At 43.7% G+C, this 17,213-nt stretch overlaps 1 protein-coding gene across 1 annotated transcript in view; it reads right to left on the bottom strand.

The window, feature by feature from the left end:
- The window catches only part of srrm3 (serine/arginine repetitive matrix 3), a 69,497-nt gene that overhangs the window by 39,031 nt on the left and 13,253 nt on the right, over positions 1-17,213 (bottom strand). The gene's annotated exons all lie outside the window — the stretch shown is intronic.

The following is a 17,213-nucleotide window of genomic DNA, read 5'->3' as shown; positions in this document are numbered from 1 at the left end:
GGACAGGCTGCAGTGTTTCTGCCTGAACTGAGCATCAACATACTTTCTACACACACACACACACAAAGACACACACACACACACACACACACACACACACACACATTGGACGATGAGTACATTTAGACAAGCATTGCTAGCGACAGCCCTGGCAGTGAGGTCTGCTCCATGAGTCAACAGCTCAGAAGCTCACAGGCGGGTTAGAGGGGAGTAAATGAGAGATGAATTTGTATAAAAAACAACAACCTCTCTCCTGTCCTGGACTCAACTAAAGGAAGGTCATCCTGAAGAACACGAATACACCATGAGAGCAAAACATCGGAAGAGCAAGACACAGCTGAAGCGATAAGAGAAGACAAATGGAGAATGAGGAATTCCTTCATTCCACATCTTAGATGTCATATCAATCCTAAATTTGTTTTTGACTTTTTCCACTTTTCTGTATGTGGCTTGTTTGCCAATAAAATGATGAGGTTGTCATTTTTGTGACTAAAAAGTCATCTGGTACAAGTGCTGCATGGACCTGCTTCTGATTAAGATGGATCGTCCTATTAAGTCCGGGGTGGGACATGCGGGAAGCGAGGAAGGCCTTCACATGCCCAGGGAGCCTCGGCTCCTCTCCCTCCTCAGCTAATGGCTTAATTTTTCACCGTGGAGCCAAACAGGACACCTGAGGCACTTCATCACTGTCGTGGGGTGAAGCCCAGACAGGATGACACCGAGGCCCGACGGACGAACCAAGAACTACATCCGCATCTTATCTCCCGCCATTTTACCTGATGTTGTGTGAGCAGCTTGAGTCATACAGAAAGGTGGATTAGTTAATATAGCAATGTGTTGGTTTTCGAAATGCGGCTCGCTGGTAAACAAGCCGTGGCTCTGTGTGCTCTCAGCTGACAGGTGGCAGGACAGCAGGATGCGTCAACACTGAATCTATTATCTTATAAATCATCACTTGATATGCCATGACAGCTCTTTCTCAAAAAGAGCAGGAGATTCAAAGGAGAAAATCTTCCATCTATAAAAACAGGATGTCCAAGAAGAGTTTGGAGGGAAGTACATGCGTCAAGTATTTCAACATAAAGCAAGTTGCTCTTCCTGCCTTTAACCTTTACAGCTGAGTTTGACCAGGTGGATCAGTGAAAGACTTGGGTCTGGCTCTATAAGTCAGAGGGAGGGAGGACTGTGGCTAATCACATCAGAGCCACACAACACGTCTTGTCCACTGGGTCGCTCCTCCAGGCAGCCCCAGCCACCCCAACATGACAGCTAGCTTTCAATTTCACACGCTTAAATAACATGAAGATATCATCAGTAAATCCACAGGAGAGGCCCCGCCCACCTTGAGTACAATTTTCCACAGTGCCAGATGTGAGAGTGGAAATCAAGGGGCCAAAGTCAGCCACGAAGGCATGCCATTACACAACTTAGCTGCCCTTTGAAGTTGAAACAACTAAATTATTAAAATTGTGTATTAAAAAAATCAGATTATAAAGGGAGCTGATAAGGCAGCAGAGTTAATTGTGCGCTAAGTCCTCCACAGGAGCCGAAGTTTACCAAGACCTGCTGTATTAACAATGGCGCCGACCTCATTTGACATCATGGCAAGGGCGTGCAAAACTGTCACATCCTGACAGACACTATTAGCAATTAGTCATGAGGCCAAGGGAAGTCGCTCTGCTGCTCTGAGTGTCACCATTGGTTATAATGTGCATTTGAACATTCAACTGTATTTTGGAGCCACGACACTGATGAGGGTTACAAATCACAGAGCCATCAGATGACCCCATCTCACCATTGGGTCAGAGAAGACACTTCCTGTTGTGTGAACTTAACCTTTCACGGTCTGTATTCAGCTGGTGTCACACCTTACACATCAAGCCGAGCCAATAGTGTGTAATAATAACTGCCACTCAGGGAGTAATTGATCTTTCTCTCTCTCTCTCTCTCTCTCTCTCTCTCTCTCTCTCTCTCTCTCTCTCTCTCTCTCTCTCTCTCTCTCTCTCACACACACACACACACACACACACACACACACACACACACACACACACACACACTTGCTGGTAGTCCATGCAGGACTTGACTCTCATCAAATACATTCAGTAGACAGATCACACGCTTAAAGCTCAATTAAAAAGGAAAACATCTATCATGGTAACACAGTGAAAAAAAAATCATTAGGAATCTAATGTAGCATTAAGCTAATGAGGCTTTTGGGAGCGGCCTGCCTGGACTTGTGCCATAGTGTGATTTTTCATCTTTCATTTTCTTTATGATCAAAAGTCTCCATCTTCACTCCAGCGTGGAGTCCCTGTAAGCTGTTTGATTGGTTTGCCTGCCTGCCTCTGTAGATGGATAGATTACCACAGAAGTGTTTACATCATCAAGAGCAAATATCCACAAGAAGCTGACTTCAGAGACTCCCACGGTGGGAGAAACCAACACAGAGGCAGGTCAACAGTTCCCTAATTGGAATGCTGCTGTTCAGTAAGTACTGCAATTCCAAATTCATTTCATTTACAATATTATCTTTGTGCTACTTAACTTATGGTTAGTTGATGCCAAGTTAACCTTTAGTTGTTAGTTAACTAATGTAATCATTGTCTGATGGTGTTCATGTTAAATTTAACAGTTGTTGCAGCAAAGATGGAAGGCTAGTCGAGGACGACGAGTGTTACAGAGAGCAGAAATAAATGGTTAGTTGTGTTTAAGTAATGCTAATTCTGCCCTCTTACTTTATACATGAAGGATTAGCTTACCTATAGATGCAGCCTTATTTTAAAGCGTTACAAAAATTTATTATTTCCGATTAATCATTTCACAGCCTTGGTGCTTTGACTGATGAACGTTTAGCCCGAGCAGCGACTAAATTTAACCATGACATCTCAACCAGCTGCAGCAGGGAGGTGCTACTTTAATGCATCAATGAATCGTGTCACCTGGAAGAATACGACATTTTTCTGCTTTACGTCGCACTTCATGTGGTCAAACCTCCATTCTGAATATATTATGAGGGAAAGCGACAACAGTGCAGTGTTACTAAATATGTCTCCTACTTGAGGATCATTTGGAGCAAAGCTATTATTGGGGATTTAAACCGTAAATCTCATCCCTACGTGATCCTGCATCAGAGGATTTCCAATTTCTGCAGCAACGGGTTTGAGCGTGCAGGACGGAATGCGACACAATCTGCTGCTATCGTTTGAACTTTGAATTCGTAGAACACGGTAGTTGTGCAGGAAAAAAAAAGAAGCTTTTTTAGAACGGGTGTAAATACTGTGGACTACTTGCTCTTCACTTGTAGAAAAACTCATCAGTGCTTCTGCTATCAGCACAATCGCTGTCATTCACATCCAGGAGAGGAGAGTAATGTCATGCTACTGTATTAGCAGGAGAGGGAAATATGCAGCTGAATTTGTATACACTTCTGAGTATTTGAAGACAGAAGGGCCTTATCAGTATAGAACATATGCAGGACCATCTGGTAGACATGGTAATGTAAATACTACGGCTCTGACACCACACATACGAGGAGAGAGACAGAAGGGAGAGTCAGCGGTAGAATGAGAAGATTTCATTCATCTCTCAGTACAGCATAAGTTGGTGGGTGTGTACAATCTACTTCTTCCATCATCCGTTATTCTAATGTTTATTTTCACAATGAATCCTTTCGTCTATACAATTGGAAAACTTAGACAAATGCTCATGACTATTTCCAGAACTCAATTCAATTCCATTCTTTGGCCCATCCAACAGTCTGCGATCAAAGACTCGTCTTTTTCTGGCATAAATGTCCAAAGAAAACAAAACAACAACAAATCCTGACATTTAACAGTCTGTGACAAGCAAATGTTTGATGATTGGAGCTTGAAAAACATTGAAACAGTGAATCGGTCATTGAATTAATTGGCCGTTCATTTTCTTTCTATTGACTATTCGATTGATTTTTGCAGCTCTACTGTAAACAGGCTAGTATTGATCTATATGTATGCCATCCATTTTACTGACGTAATGTCGATAAAGCAGGTAAAAATGTCTCCGAAGGACTGCTGGATTACTGCCGCTCAATGCTTCACTGCAGACATATTTTTTGTTGCATCTTATATTGATCTGATCTTTTATAATTCACTGGATCTGACACTAGTCACGGTGTAAAAACATACAAAAGCTGCTTTAGTTTCTGATTGTTTGTTGGGGTGAACTTAACGTCACCTGCCATCATCTGGAGAATAAAGCTGAGAGGTGTGACTGATCTCCTCTGAGAGGCCAACTCTCTCACTCTCTCACTCTCTCACCCTTTGGCCCTCAATCATAGCCTGCAAACTCACACAAGGCTCCTCTGATTGGATTTCACTCAGCTGAGGTTGCACCTTCGCCACTGTTGAATGGTGGCAGCAAAAGGAGCCGGACCCTAAGTGTTTTGGATGTGTAAATGTCAGACTGTTTTCTTCTCTTACTCACTGCCCCCCCCCCCCCCCCACACACACCTCTCTCCATCTCTCTCTTAGACATTACACCTGTCCTCCAAAATAATCTGGCCCTTGGCTCGAGGCTTGTGTTTTGTTTTTAGCACTTTGGCACCAAGGGGTTGTGCTTAGCTCACCCAAGGTCATCTGTCTTCATTCCAGGCACGTTGGATTGCTGCTGGGTGCTGCAAAGCAAGCAGCCTTGACTTGTTTTTTCTTAATCAAAGTGGGATAGAAAGTACATACAGAAAAAGCCGTCAAGGTCTGAGGAACGGTGGCCTTGCTTGGGTTTTTTTTGTTTTTTTTTAAATGAGGGGTTTAGTGGCGGGGAATTTCATGTTTACTGCAGCATCAGCGGTATATAAAGTATACCGTTGAATATATGGGCTACATTTACTGTATATTGCGCTTTTCTTAATTTATGGCACTCAAAGCACTGTACAGTGGTGCCTTGTTCAATAACACACACTCTGATAGTGGAGGCAAGCAAGTAACCAGTTCATCAAGAGCAATAGGGACATGAGGGGTAAAAGCAATCCCAAGGTTCGGTGTAATTCAGTTTGTACATATGACCAAAAACAACAAAAAAAACAAAAATGCTGAAATGCTGTCCACTTCTATGTGGAACCTTGGCTTGTGTACCGAATGGTTTGATGTGGTCGCTGGGGGAAGTGGGGATCAAACCAGTAGCCCTTGGATGTCAGATGTGAGCGATACATACTAACACCATCCTCAAAAGAAACCACTCCACTGCTCCTTCCCCTCTCCTCTCTCTCTACATCCCAGAGGCAGGAAGTAACGTTGCATTTCAATTTGACAGTGCAGATATTGGTAGTAAGCCACTGCATTATATTCCAGAGTTCACTCATGATTGACAGCTGTGAGCTCCAACACCATCTCTGACTAAGGGGGGGGGGGTTCCAACTTCAGAAGAGAATATGTCTGTATTATTCATACCTCGATATTGGGATGTACTTTGGCATATATAAAGAGCATACCTACTTAAAATATCACTTTGGTATACTTTCAAAACAAATAGCTCGAGTGGGTTAATGCATGCCTGGTTCCATTTAGCAGAATACATTAATGAGACTAGAGGATATGACAGAGGTAGTAGTTTCTGAACTACTTTTCTGTTGATTCTAAGGAGCTGTGGCACAGAGTGACTTAAAAATGCAGCTTTAGTTGAGAGAGATTGGAGCTCTAGCAGGGAGAAAGAGAGGGCTAAAGCAGAGGAGGGAGCCTGCTTGATGTTGTGCTGCTACAGGATTCCAGTGATAGCATTTAGACGTGCAAACAGCTCCGCTCTCAAGCTCTGCAAAGCCACACTTTCATGTGCGGTGCTACGAGCAGGAGCCACCCTGTGCAACATTTGGAGCCAAGCGGAGAACACAAACAGGATGATAAAACATCAGAACACTTTAATGAGAGAGAATCAGAGTGAGGCGATGATGCGAAAACAATTTTTAGCCTTTGATGGTGAAACGTTCTTAGCAACCTTAGAGACACAGTGGGACAGAAATAGTACCGTCCCATTTTTGACTCAGAGCAAATCCTGCAAGTCACTGCAGAGGAAGACAGAGATGTTGTCTCTTAGGTAACATCTGGGCTCAACCTGGCGCACAGTTCAGCTGCGGGTCGACAATCATACTCGCTCCAACTCGGAGCAGAGCTTTGAATAGTTTGCCCTCCTTTGCTCCACTGGGATCAAACTGTCCTTTGCTTTGTTATCTCTCTGCAGTAGAGTTGCATTTGCTCCAGCTGGCTGATGGCAGAACTACGTTAACACTGCTCCTCTCTGTCGCCTTGCTGTGTTGCTGGGCAGTGTCTCAGGGGAGAATTGATTAGCATAGACTACATGAAAAGAAAGGACGTAGCTTCCAGTTCTGAAAAAGGAAACTAAAACCTTATTTCTGCTGGGTTTTTTTTCTCCTTGATGGCCAGCAGAAGGCGACTACACTATTTACAAAAGTTGTATTTGAGAAAAATGAACATCTCCCTTAACCTGTGACATCAGTAAATATCCTCCTTAGAAATCTATAGTTTCTTCTTTATGGCAGAAGGCTTTTGTAAATAATGGTTCCATTAAATTTATCATAAAGCAGAGAATACTTTAACGCGTGGCTGCCTTGTGATTGACATGTTGCTGCCACAGTGACCTTGTTGTGTCAGTTAAATCGGTGAATGACTTGATTGAGCTGGGAGACAGAACGCAATACTGAATGTATTAATGCATCCATCCTTTACCGAATGTCTTAACATTCACTTTTCACCGACTGGTTGTTTTTTTTCATAGTGTCATCCCCCATTCCGAGGATGTCAGAGAGCCAAGCAGAGATTAGCCTGCCACATGCCCTTCGTTTATCGCTTATCGTCCTTTGTTTATCGTCTATTTCGTCCAGTAGGAGGATGAGGTCACTGATGGGTCAGGTCCGTTTTCTCCTCTCCCAGGATGTTTAAACTACTCACAAACCTCATCAGCAAAAAGTATTAATATTCCTAAGTAAGTAAGTCCTTGAAATCTTGTATGATAATGATAAAAAGAAATCACAACTTTCACCAACTGAATATTTTCCATGTAATTTTGGTGAAGATGCAAACACCCAGGAGGTGGTCAGCTTCAAAGAGAAACCTCATTTAAAGTTAGAGGAACTTGCCCGCTGCAGATTCAGGTCTATAGGTTCAACATCAAAGCATCACTGCGGACTCATCAGAGTTCCTGTAGGAGAGGAGAGGAGAGGAACGTACTGCACACTTCAACACATGCGTTCTTCGGGTGGTCTTTGTGGGTCAGATTCCAATCCATTCCTACTCAACAGGCTCCACAGTCCACCATATATTTAATCACATTGCACCGCTGTATGCTTTGGGGACATCAGAAGAAACAGCGCTGATATGGAAGGGATTCTTTTCTTGTCCACATGGCTGCCGGCTGGGGGTGATTGAGCCGGTCAGAGGGAGAGTTGCTTGAATAGAGACAGCGCCTGCAGCAAGCAGAAGCCAATCTCCAGACTGCTGCAGTTCTGAAATGAGGCCGTCCTCTTTTTCCACCTGTCTGCGCGGCTGCTCTTTAATTGACACAGCACGCTTGAGAGCAGACCGATCGGCTCCCTGATATAAAGTGATGCCCGTCAGTAAACAGCGGACATTCATTCCCTGACTGCAATCACGGCTCGGACCACTTGGTGAGACTGCTGCACAATCACCTTCCCACAACCCGAGCAAAACAAGAAAATCTCTCAAAACTTCAAACACTCTCCTTTTTCATTTCTCACTGGAATGTAAGTGTAGAGGTATTGTTTTGTGCTGCTCATGGCTCATTCTAAATACAGGCTTGCTGCCTACACCTTTCCAGGATCATTATCACCAGCTCCGAGAGGTGGTCGGCCACCGTCTCACTGCTTTACGCAGAACAAAAACCCAAACCACGCAGGCTGATGAGTCATGAGCTCAGTCCTCTGGTTAATTACATGGGGGAATCAGGCTCCCTGTCACTTAGCTCCAGGCCAATGAACCAGATGATGTTGTTATTAGTTCCCCTGAAGCAAACACCCAAATTTGTTTGTTTCCCTTCAAATATTCCCACCCAATTGTTTCTGATTAGTGAAAATTGAAGAACGAAGATTCATGACATCTCTCATTTATCAAAGGCAGTTGAAAGCCACAGTGGCCATCCGCCATCATCATCATCATCATCGTGATCTAATGAATAGCAGCTAATTTCCAGCTTGAGGGGAAATAAAACATTAAGTCAATTTATAAGCAGTTAATTACATTCTCTGTTTGAAGTTTTTACAGCATTCGTTTTATCACAATAATTGAAAGTATGATCGTTCATGTGGCGTGAAGGCAGAACGGAGCAAAAGCACCAGTGACTGAACAAGCTAGAAACGGAAAAAGTGAGAACGGCAGATGTCTCACTTCTACCAACACCAGAAGAGAGTCAAGGACAGAGACACAAAACCTGAAGACAACTTGCTGTTCTTACTTCAACAAGCACTTCTACAATTAGTATTATAACAGCCGGGGTGTTAATGGGGGCACGCAGCCTTTTACTGAATCTCAAACCCTTTAAGTTACATCTGAAGACAGAAATTATACTTCTTCAAATTGTGTTAGATTTAACTGACAACATGCTACTACAGCGACCTGTCCGTGTCAGCCACAACCACCCACTGCTCCTCTTCTTCTCCACCGTCTTGTCCAAAAACGTTTACTTTCGAAAAAACATGACAGAAACGACCTGTCAGCACATAACACAGTTGGCTTCGTTACTGAGTATCAGCTTCAAAGAGAAGTGTAAAGGTTTGCAAAAGACAAACGCTTTACTTCCCTGCAGCAAAAAGCAGAATTGTAGCAGCAATTCACAACATAAATCACCAGAAAGCGTTAATGTCCCTCCTGTGTTCCTCAGCAGCAGCGAATGCGGTCGCCCCCAGACATCTGCTTTTTTGTTCACATGGAACCGAAAGTATTTTTGCATCATCATCTGTAATATGCAATATTTTTTATTTTGACACAGCGGTGAATAATCAGAACTACAAGACTTTTTCGGAATAAGGCTCTCAAATCCAACTCTGACATAATGATAACGGTTGAAAAAAAACAACTTGCTGCTTTTAATTTGAAGGCAGTATTACTGCAATGGAAGGGATTTTTTTTTTTTTGGAGGTATCTGATGCACAATTAAAGTGGACAAGACAGGCACATAAATAAATAAATTAAAACAAGATCGAATTGCCTCATTAAACCCTCGAGTTTCCTCATAATGGTGGGTAATCAAGGAATGGATGATTCACACCCACGCCTGGTAATATACGCACGTTCCAAAAAGAAGAGACATATCACATCTGCTGCCTTTTATGTCAGACAGGTCTTTTTCACAGCAGCCCCTTTGACATCCGTGATGGCTCCGGTATTCCAAGCACTGTCACATGTTCAGGGAGACAAACTGATCGGAATCCGACCATCATTAATTTTATAATCTACTCCGTGCCATTCCAACTGTCACGTGTCTGAAATGTCAGACGTCATATCCGCGTTGACGTCTCCTTCCACGCCACCGCACCGCTACTCACATATGCTGCTGTCCTATAAAACATAATGGAGCACGGCCAGCAATGCATTTCCTAATTAAGTCTGGTGTGTCGACTAGGATGCAACATTGGTATTTATAGCTGCAGCCTTATGTGCCATGCCCACATGTACCACTATTCCCTCCCCCAACTAATTAGAGAATTTCTTGGCTCTCCAACATGTTTACAAGCTCAAATAAAAACTAGTTAAGGAGTGACAATACGTTAAATTGGATAATTGAAGTGTAACGGTAACATCTGGAAGCACCTGAACACATCGTGTCCAAGGTTTTGTCACTGGTTACAACTAATTGGTGGGGACTGGTGCTATTAAATAGTTCAGGGCTGTGCCCAACTCAGAATCTTCACAGTCTGCCTGGCTTTGGCCGCTCAACACAATAGTACGTCTATATGCAAGCTAATGCTACCAGTAGCCACTAGCAGGTAGCATTAGCTCAATTAGGTTTGGTTGACAGGAGATATTTGAGCTTGAGGTAACGGACCCGTTCTGGACCCTGTCCAGTTATGGACTTAAAAATTGCATTATCATAGACTCTAGTTTAACTGTGTTGCTTTAATTTTTCTCTTGTTTCTGCTCGTATTTTACATCTGAGTCTTTGCAAGTTCCTGTTTGTTTTGAAATTCTCTTACCTCCTGTTTCTCCTGTTTGTTTTTAACATGCGGCTTGTGAGTCCATTAGTCTACGTCACCGCAGCCCTGTTCTTAGTGTTTCTTGCTTGCCTTTTCTGGTCTGTGTTTGGCTCCTGCTTCCACCACATCACATCAAGTAGAGAATTTTGGGATGATTTGCCGATGTGGGGCAGTTTTTGACAGCAGCACTGACGGTAGCTAGCGTATCTGGCCACCTGGCTCCCAGGCTAGGCCTTGCTGTTTGGTTTGCCACTGGCTTGGATGTCTGCAGCGGTTAAACAAGGGATGTTGTCAGATGCAAGCTAGGAGAGCTAGCGCTAAATTAGCTTGTCTCATGAGCTCAGTCCACCACAACAAATAAATAATAGCTAAATATTTGTGATTTGGTTAAAAAAAAAAAAGGCACAGGAAAACAAGGTATAAAACAGGGAATATTATTATCTTCTACTCAATACATAGGTCATTGCAAACAATACTTCGGAGGCAACATCCACAGAACATTCCTATAATCAGAGACGTCATTGATACGCTTCAAGATTTTAGTTATCTTAGTACTTCTGTGAGATCTCGAATAGCCACTAACGGATGGTCAAAGAATCGTGGCTAATAATCAACTCCTCGATATGAATGATCTTTTCACTGTTCAGCTGTACCTGGTTATCACAGTAATAAATCCAACATTTATCCTGTCCTACTTACAGTAAAGCTCTCATGTCCCATCAAACCTGCAATCCAACCTGTAGATAGACGGCGTCACAGCTGCGATCCAGTAACCACTGATAAGTTATTTGTTAGGTTGCACACAGAACCCTGGATGGCGGCTGTAGGCCAGCTAACTCGCTTTACCATGCTCCATCAGCAGCCTCAGCTACTGGCCTGTCCTGTCCTCTGAGTCATGGCATCCTCAGCCTGGAGCCCTCATGCAAATCAGATGCTGTTTTCTTTCCCCCGAATCTCATTGAAAGACAGCTTAACGCAACAAAAGAAGAAAGGCAAAGATAATAGTGGGTATTAAGATGGTTAAGTCTGAATTGGCTGAGGATCAGCAGGCCTACCGGACAACGATACTAATTTGAATATTTTACTATTGACGTATTCTCTGGCTGCAGATGGTCTACCAGGCCGCTCCAGATAAGAAAACCAGAGAGTGATGGGAAGGCATGGTGAGTGTAAACAAGACCACCCATGAATAAGAGAGGAAGGAAACGGAAAGATGGATTTTTTTTTTTTTGTGAGGACTGAGAGATGAATTACAGAATCAAAAGGGGGCAATCATTAACAATTCAGGGAACAAGATATATTCTTCTTTGTAGTACTGGATTTGTATGGACAGGAGCAGATTTTAAAATGCCTTTAAAAATGAGTCAATAAGAAATCAGAAGCGAGACAGACGCTCGCACCACTTCCTCCAAAGACGTCAGAAGCTGCTCAGCAAGCTCAGAGGAAGCTGCAGCGCTGCAGCATCTGGAGCTTCCCTGGAAGGATTTCACTGATTCTGGCTGTCGAACCCACTGAACTTGCGTTGCCTCTTAATTAGAAGAACGTTTGTTCGTGTGACATAGTGGTGAGTTACAATGAAGCAACCGGCGAGAGCAACAAGCAGCTCATTGGAATGACAGTGATATGATTCATTAGGCAGACCCCTTTCATCAGCACGTTGTCTACCACTAATTAATTCCTTTACCTGCTAAGAGAACCTTGTGTTTCAGCTCTTTAACTACAAATTATGTACTTCACATCTGTGCCGCTGTGTATTTTCCTATGTATTCTATGCGGTTTTTCTCTGTTTTTTTTTAAAATTTCCATTCATCTTGAGTATAAAAATCATTTAACGGGATTCACAACTCAGCTGCGTTAGTTAATTGTTTTGGTACTGCAGTGCCTCAAATAGTGACATCAATGGGTGGTGGTAGAAAATTACATTTATACTTGGAAATGTTTTTCTGATAAGATATAACAAATTAGTCACAAAATTGAAATTCGGGAACAATGTAATCATCTGAGCAACATCTCCCTCGGTTCTCAGAGTGAACAAAAGAATCTAAAACTTGGATACATTTTTAAAAAGTAATTCGTCGTTGTTCTTCGGTTGAAGCCAGTTACCAGAAAGTACCATTGAACACGATAGACCAGTGAATCAGTCGACCACCAGCTAAAACATCCAGTTAAGTTGAAATGAAAAGATCATTAAACAACAGTTTTCATCGCTATGGGGGGCACGCGAGTCTATTCAGTCTTGATGACAAATCCAAACTGGTTTCCTTTCTTCTCCTTTCCCGTCTGCAGGAATTCGAAGCTACTGTTTTATTTCTAAAAATCTCCCATGTGACAGCTCAGGTGAGTAACACTGGCAGTCTTCTGTCTCAGCATGTCTCCAAGGCAACCAAAACTCCAAGTCTCAGATGAATTTATAAAAAGACATTTCTTCCCCTCCTAAGGGAATAGAAAAGACGAAATGTAGTAAATGTAACTGTGAAATAAAGGATGATGATTATTCATTGTAGTTTAGGGGTGGTGTTTTTTTTTTTTTTCCATTTTCATTGTGAGGCGACTGTCAACTGTTCTTTGCTTGTGGTAAACTGAGTGTGTAACCTGTCCAATGAAGATGACCCGTCTGACCTTGTAGCGTTAAAAGTTTTCTCTTTTAGGTTGGCTTCTCCTGAAAGTAATAATCTCAAAGAACAAACAGGGGTGTCATTTGCAAACACGTTCCAATTAGAGACGTGATCTTTAGATTCAGGTCCTGCTGCCGTCCTCCGGGAAATTAACAGAGCCAACACAGCAATGAGGAGAGCAAGTGTCACTGGAGGAGGCTTTCACTGTCTTTCCTGTCATGTACCACCGTTCTTGCAAGGATAACACACACACACACACACACACACACACACACACACACACACACACACACACACACACACACACATACCACCTTTAAAGTGGAGCACCTTCTGCTCTCTTTGCTGTGTGTATGTCTTCTCTGAAGCATCAGGGTGGGTCTGGGGATGAAGGCGTCTGGTGGGACTGGAATTGCTGACAGATCAGGAATGCTGTCTGCTGCTGTCATCCCCCCCCCCCCCGATATTTTTCTGGCCTCTTTTGGCATCTTTTTTTTTTTCATGCAAAATCACTGACAGCCCACTGCCTGTCACGATAAGAAAACACCTCTCTTCAAAGTGAGGGGACAGATAGCTCCAACGGAATCAAGGTCAACCTCTGAAAGGCCCTGTTTTGACAGCATTGCTCAGTAATGACATTTATGAAACAAAATGCAAAGGTTTTACATGAGACCTGCTGGCTGCTGCAGACCAAAGTTGGCAGATAAGGACAGAACTCAGCTGGACAGATATTGACTGCAAATGGAAACTGCAGGCTGAGAGACAGAAAGCCTGGGTATCAGTCGGATTGATTGATTGATGGAGGGCTGAGTCAATAGTCATCTCAAACCCTCCGTGACCTCAACCATCCTTGTAACCTAAGAAATAAAACACCGCGCTTCAGAGAGAATAACAGAGTTCCTTCAGCAGATGAGAGGTGGGAATGAGAACGCACTGACATAGATGATGACCATCTGTCATCGGCTCCTAACACACCTCACCGCCCTGCAGGGATGCGTGCACATGGGTGCACACATGTGTAAACCATACGTAAACCCATCAACCCTGCAGCCAGAGTTTAAAAAAAATAACTTCAGCGGCTTTGCTCTGTCAAGGTGAGATCGGTCACTCCTCCCTCCTTTGCCGTCTTGCTTCTGTGCTTTTACATCTCAATCTGCTACGCTCCAGCGTCGAAGGCCATGCGTGAAACACCCCGGCCGTGGCAAAAGGGAGATAACACGAGACAAACCGCATTTCCACAACGGACATCCCACCTCTCTCTGCCAGCTCAGATTTCACATCTCCTCTGGCCATCTGTCAGGAAAGTCTTCGTGCTAGTGGGCTCTGAAGCGGCAGATATTCTAGCATTAACGCAGGCTCTGCTGCACCGCCTCCAGAGACTGAACAAGCATGAATGCAGTAATGTCTTTGATAGCTCATGAAGACTGGTTTTTTAGGGGGGTCCAAAGCAATGTTTCTGGGCTAATCAGTGTTCAAATGTGTTTACATGCCGGGGGAAGGAGCTGATATTGAGAAAAATCTTCAAAAAGCCGGGGCTTCTAATCTGCAAACTGGGAGCAGGATTAAAGCACCTTTCAGAGGAGGCATCCTGCTATAATCCTCAGCTTCTGAACAAACAGTTGGTGTTTTCAAAGAGATTGGAAAGTGGAAGCAGTTGGGCAACTATCTGGGCATAAAATGAGTTGAAAGTAGCCATTAAGTGACAGTGCAAGTAGTCATGAATCCTGTACTCTGAGGGGTTATTGTTTGAGCTTCACAGATGTACTGTACAGTGGTGATGGAATGGGTCCATGTATCAAGGCCTGATGAGGTTTACTGTAACACCCATGCTGCAGGCTGAGTGTTACGGTGTTATTGTTACATTGATTTTCATTTCATTCCTGCCGGCGGTGACAGCTGGGACTGGAGGTCACCTTCATCTAAGCCCCTTTGATATTTAAACATGAATTATAAGAGCTTCACCTACGCACACACGTAGATTTACAATCTGATGAGGATGCAGAAGTGTTGCCGCACACACATGGGTAGAGAGAAAGAGAGCAAGAGGGAGAGCGAGAGGGAGAGGGAGAGGGAGAGAGAGAGGGAGAGAGAGAGGGAGAGAGAGTCCCTGTCCTACTTACAGTAAAGCTCTCATTGTCTGCCTGCATCCACAGACAGTTCAGCCTTCTCACTGAGGTCTAGAGGAGCCAGCGGACTGAACGCTGGCTGGAAGGGGTAGGGGGGTGGGGGTGCACAGTGAAAGCACTCATAAAGGTCAGGTGAGCTGGCTGCTGCTCGTCCAGTGGGCTGCTACTTGGCATCTCAAAGGTCAGACAGAGCTTTTGGCTACACCGAAGGTGATATGAGAATACAAGAAATGTCACCAACACCAACACAGCTCCAGACAAAGTCGATACTGACACAGCAGCAGCTCCAAAGAATGTGTCGAGCCTTTGTTAGAAGGCGATTCCAGTCAAGATGGCAGGTAAATGTTGTAAAGGTTAAATTTTAAATGTTAAAAAGGTCTCCTTGTTTTTTTTTGTGTTTTTTTTTCCCTGCCAGCTCGACCACCTGTTAGGCCACACTGGAGTAAAAATACCCGAAATGATGAATACCAGCGGTGTTCTCAGTGCTCTCAGAGGGCCGAGCTCTCTGCTCCTGCTTGCTTCTGCCCTCCATTACAGGACATAGTGAGCTGGCTGGATTCATCTGTAATGTAACAGTTACAAGGTCAAATTTTGCACAGTTAAAGTGGGACGTTATAAGAAAAACACAAAAAAGGGAATAACCAATTATAGCATCAGCCCAGCCCCCTCTTCCCAGTGGCACATCACTTCTGCAGCCGTCTGCAGCCATGATGGGCTTATTAATCCCCTGGGAAGTGTGTCCAGGCTTGCTGTAATATTCTCTGGCCAGGCTCTGTGCCTATCTATGCACTGCTTGCCTGCCCGCCCCCACCGCTCCCTCCAACATCGCCATCTGTTTCCTGTCCAGTACTCTGGCTTAAGTCCCTGCAGAGCCTCAGTCTGCTGTTGTAGCTTACTGCAACAAAATAAAAGTACTCCAATCAGCCGTTATGACATTTTAAAAACCCAGTTTATGATACCTCGTAACAGCTGATCCGGGCACATTTTGAGAGACGTAGAATGGCCAAAGCTGCACAGAAGTTCAATATATCTAATCTTTGAGTACTGAACATACAGCAGAAACTACATCAGTGGGAATTTTTTTAGTTGAGTTCAGGATTTTTGTTTCTTTACTTTAGCAGGGAAAACGTGGAAAAAAAACACTAGAAAATGTGATTTGTTCGTTTGAAGTTGCATTGTACTGTCAGTAGAGGCCAGTGAACTAAAAAAAAAAGAAGAAGTCTGTATTCAATCATGTACTGATTTCAACCAATCAGCAAAATGAATCGATGTCTACGCTGAAGCCAGGATTAAGAAGAGTGAAAACCTGTAGATGGGGGAGACTGGACCCCGTGCATCTCTCTCTCTCCCAGGAGGTCTGCTGTGCTGCTGCTGCGCTGATTCCAGCTGCCTGGGAAGCTGCAGCACCCTGTAGATCGTCTCATCTAAGCTCAGGATGTGGCCTGATTAGTCTCTCCCACCAGTAAACAGCTGCGGTATCTGACTTTATTAAAAGTCTTTCACAAGTATCTCAGGACAAGATCATGCCACATTTGAGCCAGAATTAAAATGAGATCAACTTGCCATGGTTAACTTCCGCAGGCACTTGTTTATTTTATTTACACTGGGCCGAGATTCAAATGTTGAGGGCTACAATAAGATTCTACCTTCACTTTTTGTGCGATGATTAAAATACATTTGAGTTATGTTTTTAATTGTCTTTGTTCGGGAATGTAGAAAAAGTTGCGCAGGTTACTGAGGCACTGGCCACTCACAACTGTAGCTCAGGTTTCCTCCAATTCTAACACACTTACCGTGAGGATAACTAGATCACACACACATTTGTGTATTTACTTACTCACTGGAACCCCGTCCATCTCTCACACGGCCCTCTTTTTCTTGCTAATCATATTTCCTGCCACTGAATAAATGGCTGACAACCTCATCATCACTTCTCTTTTAACAACTGTCATTGCTGGAAGGCTGGGGCCCTGAACTCTACATTCACAACTGATTTACACAATGGATATAGTGCTTTATGACCTAGCACGCTTTTTTAAAAAATTCATAACTTGAGCTTTTAAAGAGGCTATGAGGTTCATGGGTCACAACTTTTACCCTAGCGTCCCCCAGGAAGGTGCATTGTCCTGTTTCTCCCTAATGGAAAAGGCAGTGGGCATGAAATTTCCTGACAGCCACAGTCAGATGTCAGGGGAAAAGATTTTCTCTACACTGTGGGGTTAATCGATGAGGCAGGAGGACTGAGAGCAGAGTGCAGATGAGATGGAGGCAGATGTA

Source organism: Aulostomus chinensis, chromosome 15 (genome assembly GCF_037954235.1).
Source record: "Aulostomus chinensis isolate RoL2024-O1b breed Wild chromosome 15, RoL_Achi_v1.0, whole genome shotgun sequence".
Taxonomy (NCBI): Eukaryota; Metazoa; Chordata; class Actinopteri; order Syngnathiformes; family Aulostomidae; genus Aulostomus; species Aulostomus chinensis.
This window is presented reverse-complemented; position numbering and strand designations above follow the sequence as displayed.